The sequence below is a fragment of the Barbus barbus genome (assembly GCF_936440315.1).
Source record: "Barbus barbus genome assembly, chromosome: 42".
NCBI lineage: Eukaryota > Metazoa > Chordata > Actinopteri > Cypriniformes > Cyprinidae > Barbus > Barbus barbus.
Window position 1 is genome coordinate 8868327 of NC_136720.1, and position 24100 is coordinate 8892426.

At 37.7% G+C, this 24100-nt stretch overlaps 1 pseudogene across 1 annotated transcript; it reads left to right on the forward strand.

Moving 5' to 3' along the window:
- The first annotated feature begins 750 nt into the window (after positions 1-750).
- Positions 751-23936, forward strand: LOC306861753 (transmembrane and coiled-coil domain protein 3-like; annotated as a pseudogene). Its single transcript, XR_013786079.1, has 4 exons — positions 751-952; positions 18171-19120; positions 21165-21300; positions 22340-23936. The product of XR_013786079.1 is annotated as a transmembrane and coiled-coil domain protein 3-like (transcript).
- Positions 23937-24100: the final 164 nt, after the last annotated feature.

Below are 24100 nucleotides of genomic sequence, written 5' to 3' on the forward strand. Positions count from 1 at the left end.
ATCTATCGAATCCCATTTTATTATCCAATGTCTTTGCTGCTGACCTTTGATGATCCAGTTCAACCATACTAATACGCAAAAATGACTTTAGATAAACTAACAATTGTGCTTCATTGTTTTTTTAATTGCTGAAGAGTGTTGAACCTTCTTCTCCTGAGTTCTACTTTACAGAATTTACTCTTCTTTCAGCCTGAGGTTTATTCATTACACTTTTTGGTGTGAAAGTGCTTTTACATTTGCTATAATTAGAACTTCTGGTATTAAAAACAATCAAGCCCTGCTCATATTTAAAAAGTAACGTTATATTGCGTTACGAATATTGCGTTATTCCCTTTTTTTTAAGGGAATAATGCAATATTTTAATGCATTACTTTTAAAAGTAACTTTCCCCAACACTGCATATATATATATATATATATATATAATATACAAATATTGCATATTTAGTAAAGTGTCTCATCTACATATTTATGTGTGTGAAATCAGAATTTACTTTCAATATAATTACGCTTTAAAAAAAAAAAAAAAAACTTTAAAATGATTTTTATTTTGATGAATGGAAAAAAAACATTTGATCACCTGTAGTGCCTCCCCTAAATGTCTGTGACGTAATGATGTACTCGAGTCCCGCTCTTCCCTCCCTCCCTCCCTCCCTCTCTCTCTCTCTCTCTCTCTCTTCTCTCTCTCACACACACACACACCAGATATATGTGCTCGAGGGTTGAGTGACTGAGTGAGTGAATGTATGTGTGTGTCGCGCAGATTACAAAGAGGAATCCACGGACCGAGAGCGCGCGGCGGCGCCCCGCATCCCGCAACACAATGTAGCAAACCGCGCCGCAGTAATCGCGCATGAGAGTCCAGTTTGACCGGACCGAAGTGAACTGAACTATGCCCAGCGCCGAGAGAACTTTACCTGAACTCGAGAGGAACTCTCTTACACTGCGAAATGGTAGTTATGCTTGAGTCTTTTTAATCTATCCATGCAGCATGTTATCTAACCCTGGCACTGCTTGATATGTGTGGATATCGTAGGCTGTGATCAAACGTGTTTCTGCTGTTCCTGAGACGATGTTGTTTTTCCTGTTTAGCAATCTCCTGCTTCCCCGAAACATCTTTAATTTTACTAGAGTAATACTGCAGTAACCAGTATTGTTTCAATGTAAACAATGGGTTTGTTGTAATGGTTTTTGTTCATACATGATATGGTACTGCTGTCGTGTTGTTTTATTCGCATAGTTATCATTACTGTGGTTTTATAAGGTTTAAATATAGTAAGGGTCTTTTATTAATGTTCAATGCATCTACAACTTCTGCTGTGTACACCTACAGTAATATAATATCTCTGTTAAACCCTTAAAAATGCCAACATATACCTCAAAAAATAATTTACTGCTATTTTCCAGAACATTACGGCTTGGTTTCCAAAATGTTTTCAAAATAGTGCTTTAATTCAAATATTATATTTTGTATATCTCATAAAAAATAACATTTACCTCAAGGTTAGTTGACATCCCTTGCTGGTATAGTACATTAAAATTTGGGGTCAGTAAGATTTTAAAAAAGGAAAAGAAATTAATACTCCGGATGCAATACATCGATTTAAAGTTACAGTAAAGACATTTATATTGCTACAAAAAAATCTATTTCATATAAAGGCTTTTTCTTTTGAACTTTCTATTCAACAGTGAATCCAGAAAAAGTATCATGGTTTACTCAAAAATATTGGTAATAATGTCAAATCAGCATATTAGAATGAAATATAAATAAAATATTCCAAAAGGAATGCCAGTGGAATTTCCAATCATAAATTGGAACCAGTCCTAAAAGTGTTCAAAATTGGTTTTCAAATTTTAACAGATTATTATAATTTTTTTTGTAACTAGATCTGGTATAAACATCATGAAAGTATGCTGAATAGTAGTGAAGTACTTTAGTAATGCTGAAACTGTACTATTAGTGCGTTCAGAGGTCATTGGATCAAATGATACTTAACCCCAGTTAGACCGGTTACGCTGGTGTTTGCCGTAACGGAATGAGTTAATGGTGATACTTCAGCATTCATAAAAATCTAAATTCCAAGTATCTGTTGCACACACGCCTAAACCACATTGAATGCATTGGAAACACTGGGGTGATGGTGGCGTGCTGGGGCATGTGCTCGGGTCTTGAGTTGGGCTGTTGTAAGCAGAACAAGTGCTTCTGTGTCCACCGTACGTGTGTGTGTGTGTGTGTGTGTGTGTGTGCGTGCGTGTGTAGACCCCCGACCCCTGGCACTAAGTCAATAATGTGTGTGCCAGACTGATACTGTTGCCACTTTGCTAAAATAACGTGTTGGTTTGTCATGCTAAACCTAAAGAGTGTTTGTGTATGTTTAAGTGAAGAAAATGAGTGCATTAGCAGCACTGCATCAGTCTGTGTGTTTAAATTATGTTCTTGGAGGAAACATCCTGTTTCGTGCTGTTAGCACAGATGTGATTTAGAGAATGGAGGGTGGTCTCTGATAGACTAATTGATTGTTTTGAATGTGTCTGCCAGTGCATTATTAAGCCCGGCGTTAATGGAAAGAACGTAAACACGTTCGATTAGCCTTTCGTGTACGGTTTGATGTATCATAAACGTGTTGCGTTAGTGAAGCTGCCTTTATGGATCTCCCCCTAGGATGAAGTGATGGAGTATTGATTAAATGGCAGATCAAATATGTTGAATTCATATGACTAATGCTTAAGTGATGCTATAAGCATTGCATTTTGCCACTTTGGGGCTTCTAAAAACACAAACATAAACACATCTACAGATCTATCATCAACCTGTATCGGTTTTACATGCATTTACTTGCATTTCAAAATGAACGTTTGATTCTTTGAACATTTGTTTGTGGATTTCTTGTCAAGCTTTTAATGATCTAATTGGCTGACAGATATTTTGTGGAAATTGACTTGATAAGTAGGCCTTATATAAGTAAGAATGGGTTGAAAATGTAAGTATTTTTCTGGGGGGAAAAAATACCATTATTTTCTAGCAAAATAGCTTTTTTATTGCTTTAATCGCTGGGTTTGTTCATATTTTACCCAGTGCTGGGTTGTATTTAACCCAGCATTTTTAATAAATTGTATCCTTTTAACTATTGTCTGATCATGTAAAGCTGGCAGATATGTACATTTGTATTTTATACATTGTGATATGAGGGTAACAGAAAGTGATGTAACCATCCACAAAATATTAAATTACACTTTAGAATAGGGAACAATTCTCACTATTAACTAGTTGCTTATTAGCATGCCTATTATTAACTATGTGACCACGGACCACAAAACCAGTCTAAAGTGTCAATTTTTTTCGAAATTGAGATTTATACATCACCTGAAAGCTGAATAAATAAGCTTTCCATTGATGTAAGGTTTGTTAGGATCTGACAATATTACAACTATTTGGATATCTGGAATCTGAGGCTGCAAAAAAATCGAAATATTGAGAAAATTGCCTTAAAAGTTGTCCAAATTAAGTTCTTAGCAATGCATATTACTAATCAAAAATGAACTTTTGATATATTTACGGTAAGAAATTTACTAAATATCTTCATGGAACATGATCTCTACTTAATATCCTAATGATTTTTGGCATAAAAGAAAAATCGATAATTTTGACCCATACAATGTATTTTTGGCTATTGCTACAAATATACCCCTGCGACTTAAGTTTTGTGGTTTAGGGTCACATATTGGCTGTTTATTAGTACTCATAAAGCATATTCTGCATGACCATATTCTACATCCTTAATACTATCCAATACATAAACTTAACAACTACTTTACTAACTATTAATAAGCAGCAAATAGGAGTTTGAGGCAAAAGTCATAATGGTTTGCTGATAGCAAGAATTGGACCTTAAAATGAAGTGTGCCCAATAATAAATGTAAATACATTTTAAAATAAGAAATGTAATATTTTTAGTGTTTGGACCAGTGAAAATGTTGGCAGGCATGAAGGAATTTGGCCTACTAACCTAAATCTGTAAGCAGAGAAAATCCTTATTGTTATGCTAAAAATTAAATTTTTTTAGACTTTTGTCAAAAGGAGATTTTGTCATAACTTCTGGGGAAAATTGTGTTCCCAAAATATTGCTACTACATGCATGCAAACATTGAGAATGTAGTTGTTGCTCTGAGGACGTTGTGGTGGTCATGGGTGTTCTGCATTCCTGTCGTTTCCAGGGTAACCCGTAGAATCCCCCTTCAACCCCTTCACCAGCATGTGAAGCATGTCTGGATACTGCACTGATGTAATGCTAAAAAAGAAACTAGAACACTCCCATCAGCAGTGCTGTTCACGCCAGATGCTTGCAGTGCTGACACACTCTCTCAGTCTCAAGGCCTTTCCACACTGAGTGCGATGCAAAAAAGCGAGGCGAATCGCCCGCGAATGTTGCTTTCACACCAAACGCGAAACGAATGTTCGCCTTCTGCTAATTCACGCCTGAACATGTGAGAACGTGAGAATAGTCTGTTCATCATACACTCTTCTCTCTTGCGGAAAAAGTCCTCCTCTTCTGTGTTTTTACGCTCGTGCTCAATACAGTCTTCTGAGCTTTTAGCGCCACCGCGTCAACCTTATGTGTAACAGCAGTTGCTCTGGCCAGGTGATGTAATGCTCAAATCTTATTGGACAGCCCGTGTTTTCGCTTTGCGAAACCGAAAAGATTTGTCGGACTGGACGAAAAAAAAACATTCGCATTTTCGGTGTGCGAATGTTCGCGGTCTATGTGGAAGCATCCATAGGAAGCTGTTGTTTTATTCCAGCGCATCAACGCGTCCGAAATTCGTTTTGCTCAGTGTGGAAAGGCCTTCACTCAGAGTTATTAGTGTTTCTGTCCATGTTGTGACCCTGTCCGATGTAGCCATAACATACTGCTGTAATATTGTGTGTGTGTGTGTGTGTGTGTGTGTGTGTGTGTGTCACAAATAAGATTAAACTGGGAACTGGCTGTGCCCCAGAATGCTCTCTGCGAAGACAGAGAATTGTGGATGAGGGTGGATACTTGGTTAAACCAGATGACATTTAGTCAACATTTAGAAATCTGGCATTTAGAAACCTTTCTTGACAATGATGGAAGTTTTTAATTATTCCAAAGTAATGCAAAACCTGAATACATCTCTAAGAACTTGGCAAATATGTTTTAAAAAGGTAATGAACTGAGAAATCAAAATTACCTTGATTTTTAACATGCATGGGGTCACTGTACTATAAGAACATCCTGTTTCAGAACTCAAAACTTTCTCGTTAGTCTAAAAACAGCTTATATTGAAGCCAGTCTGCCAAAACGACAGCGTGTGGAATGTACCACTCTATGATGTAATAGTGTGGCTAAACACTGCCTCCGCAGAAGATGATCAATGCCTGCTTCTACATCGCTGCCTGTTTAGCTCCGCCCACTGATTTGCACATGTAATGTTTACGAGAGAGCGAACACTCCGAAGACAACAAGACACTGCGCAGTGCTAAGTTGTTGAATAAAAAAATCACAGTCTTTGCATCACCTTCCTTCTGATCCCAACGTTAGTAAAGAGTGGATGAACTTTATTTTTAATGATCCAGACCACGTAAGAACTTGGTCCTTTGTTCACTTAATTTTACTGCGGATTTGTTTACAACCAAGCACAATTCAACGCAGGATTTTTAGAAAGATTGAAACTAAAAGATGATGCTGTGCTGACTATATTGGATATGACAGCAACTATTTTTATTACGTGATCACTATTGCATTGTCTGTTAAACAGATAATTTGATATATTTATTAGTTTTTAACCTAAATTACAGCAGCGTCCATCTGTGTAGGATGTAGACTGTCGAACATACACAATTATTAGCCAATCATACCAGTGTGAGTCTACAATCCTCCACGTCTATTCAAACAGAGTGTTTTGATGAGGGGGTCAAAAACAGGACAGAAAATAGCCTGCTACTTCTGAATTATGTTTTTTTATGTAAAAATATTGATAACATTATAAGTGGACCTCAGAGAACAGTACACAATAAAAAACAGAGGCCGTTCATGACCCCTTTAAACTGGTTTTGGTCACACTTTATTTTAAGGTCCAGTTCTCTCTATTAAACCATTAACTATGACTTTTGCCTCAGTTAACTCCTAATTGGCTGCTTATTAATAGTTAGTAAGGTAGTTGTTAAGTTTAGTTATTGGGTAGGATTACAGATGTAGAATATGCTCATGCAGAATATGTGCTTTACAAGTACTAATAAACAGCCAATATGTTAATAATAGGCAGCTAATAAGCAACTAGGTAATAGTTAGAATTGGTGTTAACCTAGTTTTTAATGTTTTTTTCCCTTTTCTTTCTTTATTTGTCACCAACCTGCTATAAATGCTATAAATGTAATTGCAAGTGTAGTAAGCACAATTTATTAATGTTTTTACAAACTGAGGGGCAAGTTAGAATTATTACAGTTGTGTTGAGTCCAGAACATTTATTTTGACTTCACTTGGTTTAATTATGCCATGTAAGCAAGGTTCATTTTCTTTGGAAATGTGCATGTATGAAGAGTTTCAGTTATTGAGTGAGTACAGGAAGTTGAGCATGTCATCACATCTTTGGTGTTTCTGCTTATGTGCTTAAATGGCCATTGTGTGCAATACATTTGCATGTGTGTTTTTGAGAAATCTGAGCATAGTCAAACTGATCTACAGTCAGTTTTGAAGGAAAACATGTCTTTGCCCTCTGGCCCTTGAGTTTCTATGTAGTTAGTCATATGACAAGCAGACAGAGCAAGTTTCTGCAGGACCCACATACTGGACACACCCGCGTATTTATGAGTGTCTTCACGCAGATATGTGTTAGCAGACAACAGTATGATAACAAATGTGATAGTTTATTGCACTGCATGTGGGAGGGCTTCATACTACTGTTGAGTATGTCTTTTCTCTACTTTTAACTGTGCAAGAACTGGTACTTGTAATGGTGTTTTAAAGGGGTTACATTTTTAAAAATCTCAATTTAATTTATACTTGAAGAAAAACAAACTAGATCTGTCATGCCCATTTAAACTGAAGGGGCACAATTTTGAGTGGTAAGTGACTTTAATGCAGCTTCCAATTTTTATTGTAAAAATTATTTTCTTATACAACCTGAATTCCGGAAATGTTGACGTTTTTTAAATTTGAATAAAATGAAAACTAAAAGACTTTCAAATCACATGAGCCAATATTTTATTCACAATAGAACATAGAGAATATAACAAATGTTTAAAAGGAGACATTTTACACTTTTATCCACTAAATTAGCTCATTTCAAATTTGATGCCTGCTACAGGTTTCAAAAAAGTTGGCACGGGGGCAACAAAGGGCTGAAAATGCAAGACATTTTGAAAAGATTCAGCTGGGAGAACATCTAGCAGCTAATTAAGTTATCTGACATCAGGTCTGTAACATGATTAGCAATAAAAGGGATGTCTTAGAGAAGCAGAGTCTCCCAGAAGTAAAGATGGGCAGAGGTTCTCCAATCTGTGAAAGAGTGCGTAAAAAGATTGTGGAATACTTTAAAAACAACGTTCCTCAATGTCAGATTGCAAAGGCTTTGCAAATCTCATCACCTACAGTGCATAACATCATCAAAAGATTCTGAGAAACTGGAGAAATCTCTGTGCGTAAGGGACAAGACCGAAGACGTTTGTTGGATGCCCATGGTCTTCGGGCCCTCAGACAACACTGCATCACTCATCTGCATGATTCTGTCATTGACATTACTAAATGGGCCCAGGAATACTTCCAGAAACCACTGTCGGTAAACATAATCTGCCTTGCCATCTGCAGATGCCAATTAAAGCTCTATCATGCAAAAAGGAAGCCATATGTGAACATGGTCCAGAAGCGCCATCGTGTCCTGTGGGCCAAGGCTCATTTAAAATGGACTGTTTCAAAGTGAAAAAATGTTCTATGGTCAGACGAGTCCAAATTTGACATTCTTGTTGGAAATCACGGACGCTGTGTCCTCCGGGCTAAAGAGGAGAGAGATAGAGACCTTTCAGCGTGTAATCAGCGTTCAGTTCAAAAGCCAGCATCTCTAATGGTATGGGGGTGCATAAGTGCATACGGTATGGGCAGCTTGCATGTTTTGGAAGGCACTATGAATGCTGAAAGGTATATAAAGGTTTTAGAGCAACATATGCTCCCCTCCAGACGACGTCTATTTCAGGGAAGGCCTTGCGTATTTCAGCATGACAATGCAAAACCACATATTGCAGCTACTAAAACAGCATGGCTTCATAGTAGAAGAGTCCAGGTGCTGAACTGGCCTGCCTGCAGTCCAGATCTTTCACCTATAGAGAACATTTAGCGCATCATTAAACGAAAAATACGTCAAAGATGACCACAAACTCTTCAGCAGCTGGAAACCTATATCAACCGAGAATGGGACCAAATTCCATCACCAAAACTCCAGAAACTCATAACTTCGATGCCCAGACGTCTTCAAACTGTTTTGAAAAGAATAGGAGATGCTACGCCATGGTAAACATGCCACCGTCCCAACTATTTTGAGACCTGTAGCAGGCAGGAAATTTAAAATGAGTTCATTTTGTGCATAAAGTTGCAAAATATCTCAGTTTAAACATTTGTTAACCATGTTCTGTTGTAAATACAATAGTGGCTCATGTGATTTGAAATAATTTTTGTTTTAATTTTATTAAAATTTAAAAAACGTCCCAACATTTCTGGAATTCAGATTGTATTTGTGTGTGTGATTGTGTGTGTTTATTTTTATATATATATATATATATATATATATATATATATATATATATATATATATATATATATATATATATATATTAGAAATGCTACATACATTGTTTAAAGTAATCAAATATATAAAAACACTGCATATTTTTCTTAGAGTAAATTAAATGCACAAAAGTATCCGTGTGGTGTGGCTGACACAGAACAGCTTACGCTGTTTGCATCCAGTGGAAACTCTCCAAAATGGCGCTACGCTAACGTAGAGGAGATGCATGGTTGAATGAAGTTATTTTTGTTTTCTTTGCATGTAAAAAGTTCTCATAGCTTCGCAAAATTACGGTTGAACCACTGATGGCAGATGGACTATTTTGATGATGTCTTTCATACTTTTCTGGGCCTTGACAGTGTTAATTGTTTGGCAGTCAATGGGACAGTCACAAGCCTCCCGGTTTTCATCCAAAATATCTTAAATTGTGTTCCGAAGACGAACAAAGCTTTTACAGGTTTGGAACGACATGGGGTAAGTGATTAATTTAATTTTGGGGTGGAGTAACCCTTTAATGACAGACAACAGGAATATTAGACTGCTGTCACTTTAAGTGTTGCCCAGATTCAATAGGCCAGGGTTTGGTAAGTAAGTTTGGCATCGGGCCAAACACTTTTTTCGCCACTAGATGGCGGACCAGAACATAGTCAAAGGATAATTTAAGAAATTAATTGATGAAAAATGCAACTAGAATTGCCTGTGACATACTGTTACAGTGTATTTTGTAACTGTAAGCTGTTACTCGATGTTAAATCCTGTAGTAGGACAGTCATTAACAAAAAGCCACATTTGTGTGGCGGTGAGGCTATGTGAGCGGAGTGCAGCGTCAACAATTTCCCCTCCGCACTCTGAGCATTTAATAACTCCACTCCTGCTCCACTCTGGGTTCACCATTTCCCGCTCCCGCTCCACTCGTGCCCACTGATATCAGAAACACCGCTCTGCCTTCGCTCCACGGCTAAAGTATTTCAGTAGTACTTCAGTTTCAACATGGCTTATGGGAACACTAGTGTGCAAATTTCTTTTTCCTACCACATGACAAGCTAATAACATGGTTGTCAGCATTAAAAGGCATAATTGCTGCTTTTTGCAGTGCAATTTAAAAAAAAAAATTTGTGATGAAAATAACAGTACGTTTTCGTCAGTTATTTTACCTACGGATCGATGCATTTCTTACAGATTTCTGCTCATTCGAAATCGGATACAGATGAAAGATTACATTTGTTTGAATGCATTATTGAGAGAGTGATTGCGTGTGAATAAGTGTTGTAGTAGTTGTTTAAATCATGCTTTCAGCTCAAAATATTCAGTAGCCTATAGAAGGAACAAACAAATTCCTTTAGAACTATTATAACTTACCGCTCATGTCCATTGCCGTCATTCACATTCTTTCTGATTTCAGTGATCCTTCTCTATCAAGCTAGCTAAATATGTTTAACATGTGAATTCTTGCTAAATATGCAGTTATATTACAGGTCGTTGGCATGAATTGTACTCGTGATGGAGCGGTGGTGGACCTTGAACCATGACGCTCTGACTTTTAAAAAATCCGCTCCTTGCTCCATTCAAAATCACACCGCTCCACTCCCACAGCCTACTCTGATTGTGAGTAGGCTAACTGTTGCTGTCATGACAGATCTATTTCAGAACCAGCCGCTATCAAAATAATCTGGCTGCGGGCGCGGGCCAGATATTATTGCTGGCGGGTCAAAACTGGCCCGCAGGCCGCCTGTTGCAGACCACTGCAATAGGCTATATTGTTACACGTGTTTGCTTTATCAGATGTTTGTTTTCACTTAAGACCTAAATTACTGTGATTACAAGCATGTTCAAGGCCTACAAGGGCAGTCGTGGCCTAATGGATAGAGAGTTGGACTTGTAACCCGAAGGTCGTGGGTTCGAGTCTCAGGTCCGGCAGGGATTGTATGTGGGGGGGAGTGAATAGCCAACACTCTCTCCACCTTCAACACCACGACTGAGGTGAGACCCTTGAGCAAGGCACCGAACCCACAGCTGCTCCCCGGGCGCCGCAGCATTGGTGTACACTTGGATGGGTTAAATGCAGAGCACAAATTCCGAGTATGGGTCACCATACTTGGCCACAAACCACTTCCCTTTCCCTCCCTTTTCCCTTTACACTGTAAGAAAAAAAAAAAGTTGAGCCAACTTAAAATTTTAAGGCAACCAGTTTCAGCAGATTTTTTAGTTCTCTTATTTTTGTAGGAGATTCTCAACTTTTTGTTGTATAAACAAGTTGAGAAAACTCAAAAATCTGCTGAAGCTGGTTGCCTTAATTTTAAGTTGGCTCAACTTTTTTTTTTTTTACAGTGTATAAAGCGGCAAAAATAACTCTGTTCAATACTCCCGTGGTCTATGAAGTCTCTCAGACAGCACACGCATATATTGAAATTAGTCCTTTAATTCACCATTTATGTGTATGTCAGAAATGTCAGCGATTACATACACTCAACTCAAGTGTACAAATAAAACTTACTGGAGAACATCTTAATGGAATACTGTAATTAAATCACATTATTAATCTTAATTATTTGTTCATTGAGCAGCCTTAACACAGAGAAAAACATCCAGTTGATGAATGATGTAGTACAAAATTGATTTTACTGTAAGACATCTAGTCCATCAGTAATGTTTCATTCTGTTACACGAGAGTGAACTTCTTTTTGTGACTTCCTTATTGCAGCATAACTGTTTCCTGCAGCACATTCCACAGTTGGAGAAGAAAGCCCCGGAGAAACCAAGACATGCAGTTGGTCACACAAATAGACATTTCAACTAGGAACTTTTTTAGAATTTGACACTTTTCTAGTACTTAATGCAAGCAGTTATAAAACCAGGTTGATGCGTGGTGCCCTTTGCTTGGAAAAAGGATTTGACTGTTTATAGGCGTGCGGTTTTGCTATTGGTTTTATCACATTACCTCTAAAGCAGGGCTCTGTTGACTGGATTAGTGCTTAGCCAACACACACACACTAAAACACAGCTGCACAACGCTCTCCCGCCTGGTGTGTGCCTCATTAAAGAGAATAAATCTACTCGGGGGATTTGGAAAAGAAGTCTGAAGAAAGCGAGTGAACATCTTTTTGGGCTTGTAGTTTTATATTATGGACTTTGTGCCTAGCTACTATATGAATACAATCCTTGTTTACAGCCATACTGCACTTGTGAATAAGTGCAATGACAACTCGCAACTGGGTAATGCTAAATAATAATAATAATGACTTATGACAATAAATATACAAGTTATCTTCACTGACTTGATGCAAAAGTAGAGGCTGCAACCGAATTTGCCAACTTTTATATAACTTTTTATATTTTATATTTTAAATAAACTGTATTTTAATAAAACATTAAGATACAAACATTATTGTTTTGTTCAGTATGTAGGATGATGCAATTGCAGATTTGTGTTGGAAACCCTGTAAAGTATGCTTAGTCACACAGCCTGTGTATGCAGTTTAACCAGTTCAATCTTATCGTTTATCTGTAGGGGATTGCCGATAGAAAAACTTGTTCCACTACAACAGTCCCAGCCTTTGAACGTTTGATTTCAGATTACATTTGAGTTTACAAAACACTGGCTTTCCTATTAGGGCTGAAAACTGACACTCCTCTCACTCTTTGTGTTGTGTGTGTAATAAGAGAAGCGTGCATGCAGCTCGATTTGGGATGTAGTTTAAGCATTGTGTTAGAAACTGCCATCTCAGCCCTTTATAGTCTGTTTTTTTTTACTCTGCTGTCTTCTTTCATTTCCTCTTTCTCCATCTGGTACATGTTAAATGCAAATGAATGCTTTTTGTGGTCTGCTTGTTTGAGTGTGTCATAAAGGAATTTCCAATGGAGTTTTGATTTCAATTTCATGTAGTTTCATTTCAACAGTGTTTCTTTCTGTAGACATCAGCATTATGTAAAGCATGTGAACAAGCATCACACACACACAAGGGTTTTTATAAGTCTTCAGTGTACAGAGCTGTTCTGTACTTAAAGGCTGAGAGCTCTTCATGCGATAGGCCCGCTGTGAGGTCACTTCCACCGGCCACATGCTAACTCTAATCTTTTTATCTTAACCCGTCTCTCTCACTTTCTCCCTCTCTCTCTCTCTCTCGGAGTAATAATCCAGGGCTGGATTATACAATCTCAATACACAAACTCCTTGTTCAACTGGTAAGGGTGTAAACCTCAGTCAGGCGTTAGTGGCGCAGAGAAAACGTGATGTTCTTATAATATGTAAACTAACAGGTTTAGTTGTTGAGAGCAGAGAGAGATTCTGTTAGTTTCAGTTATGTATATGTGCATGTGCATTTATTATTATGTGTTATTATTAAGTTAAACATAATTGGGGGAAAGTAATTTGATGCAGACGTGTGCTAGAAAGGCTTCATTTAGATACAATGTTATGTTTAAAGGATTAGTTCACTTCGAGAATAAAAGTTTCTTGATAATTTACTCACCTCCATGTCATCCAAGATGTTCATGTCTTTCTTTCTTCAGTCGTAAAAGAATCTGTTTTTGAGGGAAAACGTTCCAGGATTTTTCTCCATATAGTGGACTTCAATGGTGACCAATGGGTTGAAGGACCAAATTGCAGTTTCAATGCAGTTTCAAAAGGCTCTTCACAATCCCAGCCGAGGAATAAAGGTCTTATCTAGCGAGAACTAAAAATGCATATACTTTTAAACAGAAATGCTCATCTTGCACTCTCTCTGCGATGCGCGTCCACAACTTTACGCATTACGTAAATGTTTTTGACGTAGGCATAAGTAGTACCGAACGCCATCTGATTTTCTTCTCCAAATTCAAAATCATCTGACATCGTTGTTTTTTTTTTCTTTGCACATCGGTACTTCCACATACATCACGCGTGACCTTTCCAATGTGACTACATAATGCGTGAGGTCGAGCTAGTGCAAGATGAGCATGTGTGGTTAAAATCATGTGCATGTGTGGCTCATCTTGCACTAGCTCGACCTCACGCATTATGTAGTCACATTGGAAAGGTCACGTGTGATGTATGTGCAACTCCAAAGGGCTGTACACGATCCCAGCCGAGGAGTAAGGGTCAAAAAATGACTGACCGTTTCGCTAGATAAGACCCTTACTCCTCGGCTGGGATCGTGTACAGCCCTTTGGAGTTGCATTGAAACTGCAATTTGGACCTTCAAGGCAATTTTTATTCTGGAAGTGAACTAATCCTTTAAGTATTTAATATTATTATCCAAGAAAGTTATATGCCGATATTATTAACGAAATCTGCATGTTTAAGAAAAAAAAAAAAAAAAACGGACAAATTTCAGATTGTAGAGAAAACTGATGACGCAAATCAGACACCAGGTGTGTGTATGTCACAGGAAGGAGAAAGTAAGGAAGGTTAGATGAGCAGATGGCCTGTTTCACACGTTTGATCTGACTGACCTAGTTTTCCAGATCACCGTTTCTGCCCTGAAGACACTGGTACAGTCTGGTCAAAGTTAGAAGAGGTTCAGAGTTGTTTCAGTGACACATGCGCAAATATGATTAGAGCTCTTTTACAAGCATTAATCATTAAACGCCATTTGACAGGAAAATCCATGTTCTTTTCACTTGTGATAAAGCAATACAGGCCAATTAAGTGGATGATATTGAGCCATTTTGATATTAACATTATCATAATTGTGCTTGCTTGGCAGATTAAGTGCACATATTCGGTTTGAAAAAGTTTTGATTGATGTACGTATTGAATAGAATAATGAATGTATCTTGTGATAATTATATTAAGTGATGTTGGCATATATCCACACCAAAAGATATATTAAGATTTCTTTTCAAAAAAGTTAAGTTCATGCAGCTATTAATATTTTTAGATTTACCAATCTACCTTGCACTTCCTCCAATTTATAATGTTACCTTGGTGACATGAATTAGGAGCATTAAAAAATGTTTGAGGCATTAAAAACAACACTATAAATAAACATTGGTTAAGCTACACTTCAATCAACTGATTCGAAACTCACACTGTCTTCAGACCAAAGAAATAGCGAAATGAAACTGATGAATGGCATTGGTTGATTTTGCAGAAGTCCCTTTTCATCATCACAACAGATTAAAGAGCTTTTCGAGTTTTGAAAGTGAAAATGTCTGTTAAAGTAGTGTCCTCATATGCTTCAACCAAAATTATGATTCACTGGATGCATTTTATAGGATGATTTCTATTCAGATTCATGAACTTTGCCAGTAATGCTTGAGCTGATATGGATTCGCTCACTGTGGTCTGCATCTGCTTGTCTTATCTTCCCTCTCCTCCACTGTAGTCGAGTCATAAATGCCTGTGTCCCTGATCTCTGTCGGCCTGTTACCTCTTGATGGCTAGCTGCCATGGTAACAGACATTCAATTTCATTGCGAATATCTGACATTTGGACATCTGAATAAAGTTTTATACAAGCGCACAGAGATAATTCACCCCTAAGAGCTGATAATAATAAGTATTCTGCTCTGAAAAGAGCTTTTCTGAAGCCATAGTGATGGCTCATAAGTTAGAAAATTGCAGCCTCCATCTGTCTCTTGTTAGTGTTGTTTGTACGTGTTGAGATGCTGAATGTAGCTCTTAGTAAGGCTTGAGAATGGCCTGACGAAAACTAACCATGCATCTTCACGATCTTGTATAGGAGATGATTCGTCCCGGGTAATTTAAAGGGATTTACATTTACATTTATTCATTTAGCTGACGCTTTTATCCAAAGCGACTTACAATTGCTATATATGTCAGAGGTCGCACGCCTCTGGAGCAACTAGGGGTTAAGCGTCTTGCTCAGGGACACATTGGTGTCTCACAGTGGATTCGAACCCGGGTCTCTCACACCAAAGGCATGTGTCTTATCCACTGCGCCATCACCACCCCAATGGATAATGCAACCAGAACTGAACTTTCATCATTTAGTCGTCATCCTGTCATTGCTGTATTTTATTTTTTTTATCTTGTTAGCTATTAATTAATTTCCACGTTAGCTCAAAAATCTAATTTCTGCTTCAAATAATTCAAAGTGCATAATTCTTTATGCACTTTTATAGACTTTTGGGAGCTTGACAGTTTAAATCTGCATCCATTTTAGCATCTGGGACATTCTTCTAAATATCTCATTTTGTATTGCATGGAGGATAAATGTGGGTTTGACATGGCTGAGTAAAGGTCAGTTCATCTCAAGTGGCCCAAAAATCATTAAGTTGGGTCCTTGAACATTTTTAATTTTCCTATAATGATTTATCTATATCTCTAGAATGCGTTTTTCCATTCCAGTGCACTTTTTTGCACATTGTTTTTCAATGTAAATAAGACGTGTATGACAGTTGCACTTGTGTCTTTTGCAGCGTCTCGCACATGAACGCTGCATTAAGATGCCGTGTCAAGTAAAAAACAACAATGCAATTTTTAGACGAAGCGTCACTCATCAATGCCAGTTTTAAAACAGTGGATCAACCCTGGTGGCGGGGCAAGCTTTGCCAGCTTTTGGTTACTGTAGCAAGTTGGCATTTCAACTCTTTTTATTTCTGTTATTGCATCACGTCTCAAAGTGGAATCCTGCACTTTAAAAAAAAAAAAAAAACATTCATGAGCACTGAGTCTTCGCATTTTTAGACGCAAAAACGTGTTTTGTGTTAACGGCCCCTTAACACTAGGATATCTGACCTAGTTTGTTTGCTCGCTTCCACGGCTGCAGTACGCTGTGATTTACACCAACTGGCAACCTGGAGGGCCAAAATACAATTGGGCAAACTTGCAGTGGGTGGACAGACAAAAAAAAAAAAAAAAAAAGGACATTCCGACAGGGAACATACATTTCAGAAGATGAATAACTGGCTGTACCATTGTTTTTCAGAGAAACAATATATGAACTTAGTATGTTTCCTAATTATCTGCGAATGCATTTTTATACATTCTATACATTTTTTTTGTTATAGGGTACCAAAGTACAGTGTGCTTGCAGAACATGGCCACTTTAAAATTGATTGACTTGTAAATTATGATTTTTTTGGACAAACTAACCTTTTAGTTTGCCTGAATGAATTTATGTTCTTCAGGACACTGGGGATGGCTTATTATAGTCAGCCCATTGCACAGGTTTATAAAGTGACCTTATGAAGGGCTTTATTCATTTCCTCATTCTGAGAGGAATTCCTTCCACTCCATTTGGTCCACGGCTTATTTCAGTCCAAAAATGGTTGACCCAAATCTTTATTTACTACTTGGGTACAAAAGAACCATTTTCTTCATCCATAGCCATTACATTGCATGGCTCAACATTAACCCTTTGTCCAGGACAAGTGGATTTTTTTTTTGGGAGGTGAAAGAGAATTTTACTTGCTGGACAAGTAGGCTGATTAAAATGTCAGTAACAAAAAATAACTAAAGAAGCACTAAAGCTTTGGCAAGAATGTCTCTTATTTTATTCCATTCAGTGTAAATGGAGATTGATAATTGATAATGTGTTGGCAGTAACAAGTCTCTGTGTAAGAGAGAGACTCATGAAAATTTCTTTCCGGACATGTACACTTTTTATTACTCGTACTAGTGAATGACCGATATACCTGTCCAAAGGATAAGCACATGACAGGGCTTTGGAAAAATCCTGAATCGTTATGTAGCTTATGACGTCTTTTTCTAGTTTTCAGTTCTGGGTAGTGCCATCATATGACCTTGTGACTGAAAAAAAAATGTCTGCTTGGCTTATTTCCTGTTCCAATAAAGTATGCCTTCTTTTGTCCTGTTGTTGTTAAGGCAATTTAATTGTGTTTTCTGGATCTTATCCAACTTTATGCCTCTGTTATATCTATTTTAGAAGTCCTATAAATATGCATATACATATTATATATTTATTTTAATATTGGAGGAATGCTTAGAGCAAGAAGTAAAACTAAATAATAGAGCAGAAAAAATGCAGTTAGTAATCAAGGACTGATTTATTTTTATGAATCCGTATTATGGTACTAAAACACTCATTTTTTAAATTGCTGATGGAAATTATTTTCTCAATAAGCCTTTTGAAATGATTCACTGAAATGTGCAGTTCAAAAGAACTACTGTACTTCATGGAAATCAAATAACCAACATTATCTGCATCTTTGTTGAGGTTTAATTTAGAGACAGTATTAAAAATCATGTCTTTTTTTGTCTTTAGTTTAAATTTTTGACTCTTTCATACAGATTAAATATATATATATATATATATATATATATATACTACAAAAATAATACTAAAATTATTTTGAATGGCCAACAATGTAATATCAGATGTATTGTTAATATTTTGGCCAGTACTAAATGCAAGCTCTTTGTTATTTATAATAAAGTTATTTATTTTATTCTCTCTCTGTTTCTTTTCAGACGGAGAGAGGTGGTGATGTGAACACCCTCAGCGTGCCTATGGTCATGCGTAGAGGAGGTTCAGAGACATGTTTAGATCTGGATTCTGATCTGGTGGTCCGGGACACCCCACGATCGCGTACTGGTCTGAACACCCTGAAGCAGAAAGTGCTAAAAGTGAAAGAGCAGCTGAGAATTGAGCAAAATTTACAGGATGAGAACGTGGCTGAGTATCTCAAACTCATTAACAGCGCCGACAAGCAGCAGAGCAGCCGCATCAAACAGGTGTTTGAGAAAAAGAACCAGAAAACGGCACACAATATCACTCAGCTTCAGAAGAAGCTAGAGCAGTATCAACGCAAGCTGAAGGAGTGTGACATCTCAAATGGGACCAAACACACGCCACCACACTCCAGAGAAAATGAGATGCTCAAAGACAACCTGAAGGAAAGTGTGGTCACAGGAAGTGGGCGCCACCCACATTTGGACAAAGTCAAAACTATTGGTCCGGGAGTTTCACTGTCGCCACCGTTCTTCTTCAGCAAATCGAGAGAGATTGCAAACCTCATTCGCAATAAATTTGGTAGCGCGGACAACATTTCACACCTGAAGAGCACCATGGAGACAGGAAGTGGGCTGCAGGCAGAAGGGGGAGCCCGAAATCTGAGCGGCAGCGCCACTATAACCCCTAAATCCAAATACCCAAGTGATGACGAGTGCTCCACAGGGACATCAGTGTCAGTTGAGAGTAATGGTCATGTGACTGGATCAGGTGTGACAGGGCAGCACAGCGGCTCTGGGAGAGAAGGAGGCCATGTGGAAATCAGCAGCCGGCTGGTGGAAGCTTGGGAGGAGATCAGCGAGTTGAGGGAAGCTCAGAATCTACTGTCAGAAGACATTGACACTCTGAAGACCCAGTTTAGATGTGAATTTCAGAGTATTATGCAAACACTACAAGAGGAGCGGTTCAGGTAAATAGTCTTTCATAATTACATTTTGGTAACACATTAGTGTTCTAGATCAGGGGTTCTCAAACCTGTCCTGGAGGACCCCCCTAGTCCTGTACATTTTGTATGTCTCCCTTATCAGACACACCCAATTCACGTCTTGCAGGCTCTACTAATGAGCTGATGAGTTGAATCAGGTGTGTTAGATAAGGGAGACATACAAAATGTGCAAGGCTAGGGGTCCTCCAGGATAGGCTTGATAGGCTTGGTTATAGTCGGGGATAGTCGGTGTTGATGGTTTTAAGTTTTATGGTGTTGTGAAGCCGCAACACCGGTTATGTCACTTGCTCACCGTGGCACCGCCCCCACGTCGTTTTGTTTTTTTATAGTAATAAAAATCATTTAGTTCAGTTAGAGAACAGACACTACAATTAAAACTGAACGCGGCTGCTCAATGCAGTGTGCTGAACGACAGATAAGATTTCATTCATCACGTGATGAGAAGCTGACAAGAAGAGTGAGGCGAGACAGACGAGATGGCAGAAGAGTTTCAAAACGACATGCAAAAGCGCCCGTTTTAAAAATATTTTGGATTTCGAAAAGCCTGCTGACTTTTGCCATTTATCTAAGGTGATATTGGAATTTTTTTAAACATCTGTTACTCATTTATTTGGTTCCACAGTGTTTGCTGATTTTTATTTATTTAAACGGTGTATTTTTATTATTTTACATCAAGTATGCCGTGTTTCCAAGCTTTCTTATTCGTTTTGCAAATAAACTTTCTACGTTTCTTTATTTGGTTCGGTCTTTACAGTGTTTACTAATCTTCAGTTTTGTATACCAAAACTTTGTGTAAGTTATTTGTTATTTTATATTAGGCATATAGCATGGTGTGTTTTTAATCATTTTGTTAAGTTCTATGGTCTACGTTGTATTTTGTTGTTGCTTGAATTATAATCAAGCTATTGACGCTGAATTGCTAGTAATTTGAAAGTGAAAGTAAAATGCGCACAGCGCTTTTACAAGCTATTTAAAATGGAAGGAAAGCGAAGAAAAGAGGGAAAAGTCACGCCCCCCACGGTGATACCGGTATTACCGGTGTTGTTACAAGTCGATTAACCGGTGGGAAAACTTCCTCACTGTCACAACCCTGTCTACATTGGATTAGTTATGCAAGCTCTTTTTTTCATTTTAGATTAACCTTACCATCGTCTAATGCTCATTTAATGTTCATTTTTAAAAACACTATTTAAAAATTACATTACACATATTATAATGTAATTATGTCGTGACAACTCTCTGGGAGTTTAGCATGGTAATCTACATGGCAGTGTTAATGTGTTTTGTCTTGGCGGAATAGATCTGCTACACTTCTGCTGCGGCAGAGCAAGTACCGAGACTTGCTACTGCAAATACAACCACAGACATACTGCTGTGAGCATGTAAGAAACATAATTCCCACATATAACATATATGAAATAACCGCCATATATAACATACATGAATCACCCCGTAGTAGATCTATACAGGTGGAGCTGGGGGAAGGTGGAGGGTTTCTGAATCACGATGCAACTGCTACAGCAAACAATAGCCAAGTATTTGAATGTTGAGCAGCGAGCTCACTGGCTGCTGATACGAAACGAAACCAATCAGCTGTGCAATGTGATTATGTCATTATGTCAGATTGAGTTAGACCCTATCGGGCTGCGCCAATTTAGAGTTTCATGATATAACTTTGGATTTATAATGTTGTTGTACATTATAATGTTTCTAAAATTCACTTGTAGCACTTTTAGTGTTCTATTTATTTAGACAAAAATAAATAAATAGTTTGCATTTTATAATAATCAACTATTTATTTTTTCATTATCGGCCATATCATGCAAGTAATTATCAGCTTGAATATCAAATATCATAGGCTCCCACATCTTGTGACCATTTGTTGGGCCATCAGCATCTCATTCTAGAGACCAACATATAAAACTCAACATAAGCTGCTCTCTTCAACTCTTCATTTCCGCTCTATATTTCTCACACACTCTGACTGATTGTTGCTCTTCTTTATAAGGTGTGAGCGCTTGGAAGAACAGCTGAACGACCTCACAGAACTCCATCAAAACGAGACCGGAAACCTTAAACTGGAGCTAGCCAGCATTGAAGAGAAGATGGCCTATCAAGCTAATGAACGAGCACGAGATATACAGGTACAGACCTACACAAAAACACACACATACACTACAAACATAAAAGGATTTATCCTAAACTTATGTAAAGCGCTCAATAAAAGGAACACCAGCCTAAGGTTACTCTGTGTTCTAACCAGATGCAATGTGATACAGCAATGAAGTTATCTTTTCCATGTTAATTTGAGCTTTAGTCCCAACCGGCCACAACCACAACAACCCGCAGTAAAATCTCACTCCACTTATCTGTATTTTAGACAACAAATATTCTGATTTTGATAATGACTGAACTTGGACCATAGTTGGCTAACAATGCTCTTGGGAAATGCACCCTAGGAGTAATTATTGATTTTAGTTAAATAAACACTAAGTTAGTATCAAGCATTTACCTTTTTAGACATTGTCATTTAGGCCCTGTTTACACTAGTGAGTTTTCATTTTAAAACGGCATTTTGAAATGAAAATGATCCTCGTCTAAACTGGCGTTTTCACTGCGTTTTAGAAACTACCTCCGTCTACACTATAAAACCGAAGGCGCATGACCATTCATGGAGGTACATTTAAGTAGATGCCCTATTATTTAGATGGCGGATGCGTCTGCGTGCTTGGAGCGGTCGAATGGAGAATCTACCTACACTTATCTATGGGTACAACAATGAGCATGACGTTATTTTTTACACGGTCATAAAGGATACGCAGAGTGAATGTGGACAGCCGTTCTCCAAAGTCTCTGTTTTGGTCCGTTTTCAAACTAAAACGGCGTCTGCAGCATTTTCAAAAGTCTGTTTTCGAGGGTCCAAACCGCTGGAGTAGTGTAAACGAAAGGCATAACCGTAGCAAAAGTTATGCATTTTAAAATGAAAACGTGCTAGTGTAAACGGGGCCTTAGTTTGTCAAGTTTCCTGTAGATCTTCACCGATGAAAATGGTTCCAAAAGTGCTCTATAAATCACTCCAGTTTTCTAGGAGCCAGTATATTAAATATCAGCATTTTTTAAAATGCTGCTTGGCAAATCAGATTTGAAAAGTGGAATTGTATTTATTTCTCTTCCTCTCTGCAGGATGCTTTAGAAGTTTGTCAGACTCGCGTGAGTAAGTTGGAGTTACAGCAACAGCAGCAGCAGGTCTTGCAGCTGGAAAGCGCAGACGCCAAAGTGCTGCTGGGAAAATGCATTAACATAATGCTGGCAATCGTCACAGTGATCTTGGTCTGCGTCTCCACTGCTGCTAAGTTTTCCGCTCCACTGATGCGGAGTCGTCTACACATGTTTGGGACTTTCGTATGCGTTTGTCTACTGGTGTATAGTTGGAGCAACTGGGAGCATTTGCAGTGTGCAATAGAACGAATGCTGCTGCCCAGATGAGGGACATGAAACATGCATGTTCAGTGATGTTCTCGTCAGATAAAGTGCGCCTCCTGGGATGTTCCCTTCATAATGTGACTGTCCCAAGATGATGGCTTTAACACTTTCTTTCTTTCTTTTTTTGTCTGTTGTGTTTTTGTGTATGTGTGAGAGTATTCATGATGTACTGTAGCAGAAACAGGTCCATCTCTGTGACTATATCGTGTTATTTCAAAGAACTTTTGTTAGCGGTCTTAAAAGTAAAGGTTAACCACCTTTTTTACACGTTTTATGTGCTTTTTTAGGTGGCGATGGTGCGTATAGTCTCACAAAAACACATCTGGGTAATATTTCATCCCAACAAGTGATTATTGTCACGATACATTTTCTCATGGGTGTTTTACATTTGAGTAATTCTCATTATTTTTCTCAATATTCACTATTCTCAGATTCTTATTACTGTGATTATATTTGATTCTATCTGAAAATAGTTGAAGAAAATAATTTTTTCTCATTTTAATAATTTTTTTTTATTGCATTAATGAGAATGTTTGGGGAATGTTTAATTATAATGTTAGAATGCAAAAAAGGTAATGGCCTTAAATGCTTGATTTTCATTATGCAGTAAAATGTATGCTTATTTTTTATTTTCATTTTTGGGTGAAATACAAACAAATACGCAAATGTTTTAGACATGCTTTGTGAGTTCCATCCATTATTGCATGTAGTATTTGTTCTATTGATATGGCCTGGAGTTCTTTTCACTGGCACTTTAAACACAGCGCCCAGGTTTACGAGATTCTGTGTGTTTTTATTTTTATTTTTATACTTTAGTCTGAGCAGTGGTGCTCTGAACTGACCACAAAAGATGGAAACACTGTCTTTTTGTTTGTTGTGTAATAGAAATGCCTTGGGGGGTTATAGAAACTAGAACATGAGAAGGTTTATGTAACATATTCTGAACTGTTCCTCATGGAAGTTAGAATTACTATTTTTATATACATTTTTAATTTGCTTTGTTTAATGTATGCTCTAATGATTCCCACAATGCAAACTGATTTCAGCATTATTACCAATGTCTTTTTGAGTGTGTGCCTACCTGTGGTTTTGACTGAAGATTGTATAAGCCACAAAATCTGAATTTACCCATCAACCTAAACTAAAATGTGGTGTATAACTAGTTTTAGAGGCCTTTTACCTTTAAGCATGGGGAAAGTGATTTTATTTTATACATGCTTCAGTGTCCATGTGGTAGGAGACTGGTCTGGTCCTAAATGTGGTCTAAATCTAAAAATAAACGGCCTCATTTTTACTGAAATTTGCCTATTTGTTGATTCTTTACTTACTCAACCACCAGATGCATTTCTCAGTGGATGGAACCATTTTGTTCTTTCTTCTAACTATTTCTTGTTATGTAGTTGTTCAGTTCATTTTTATATTACACTGCCTGTGCTGTTTGACATTAGTTACCTGAAAGAT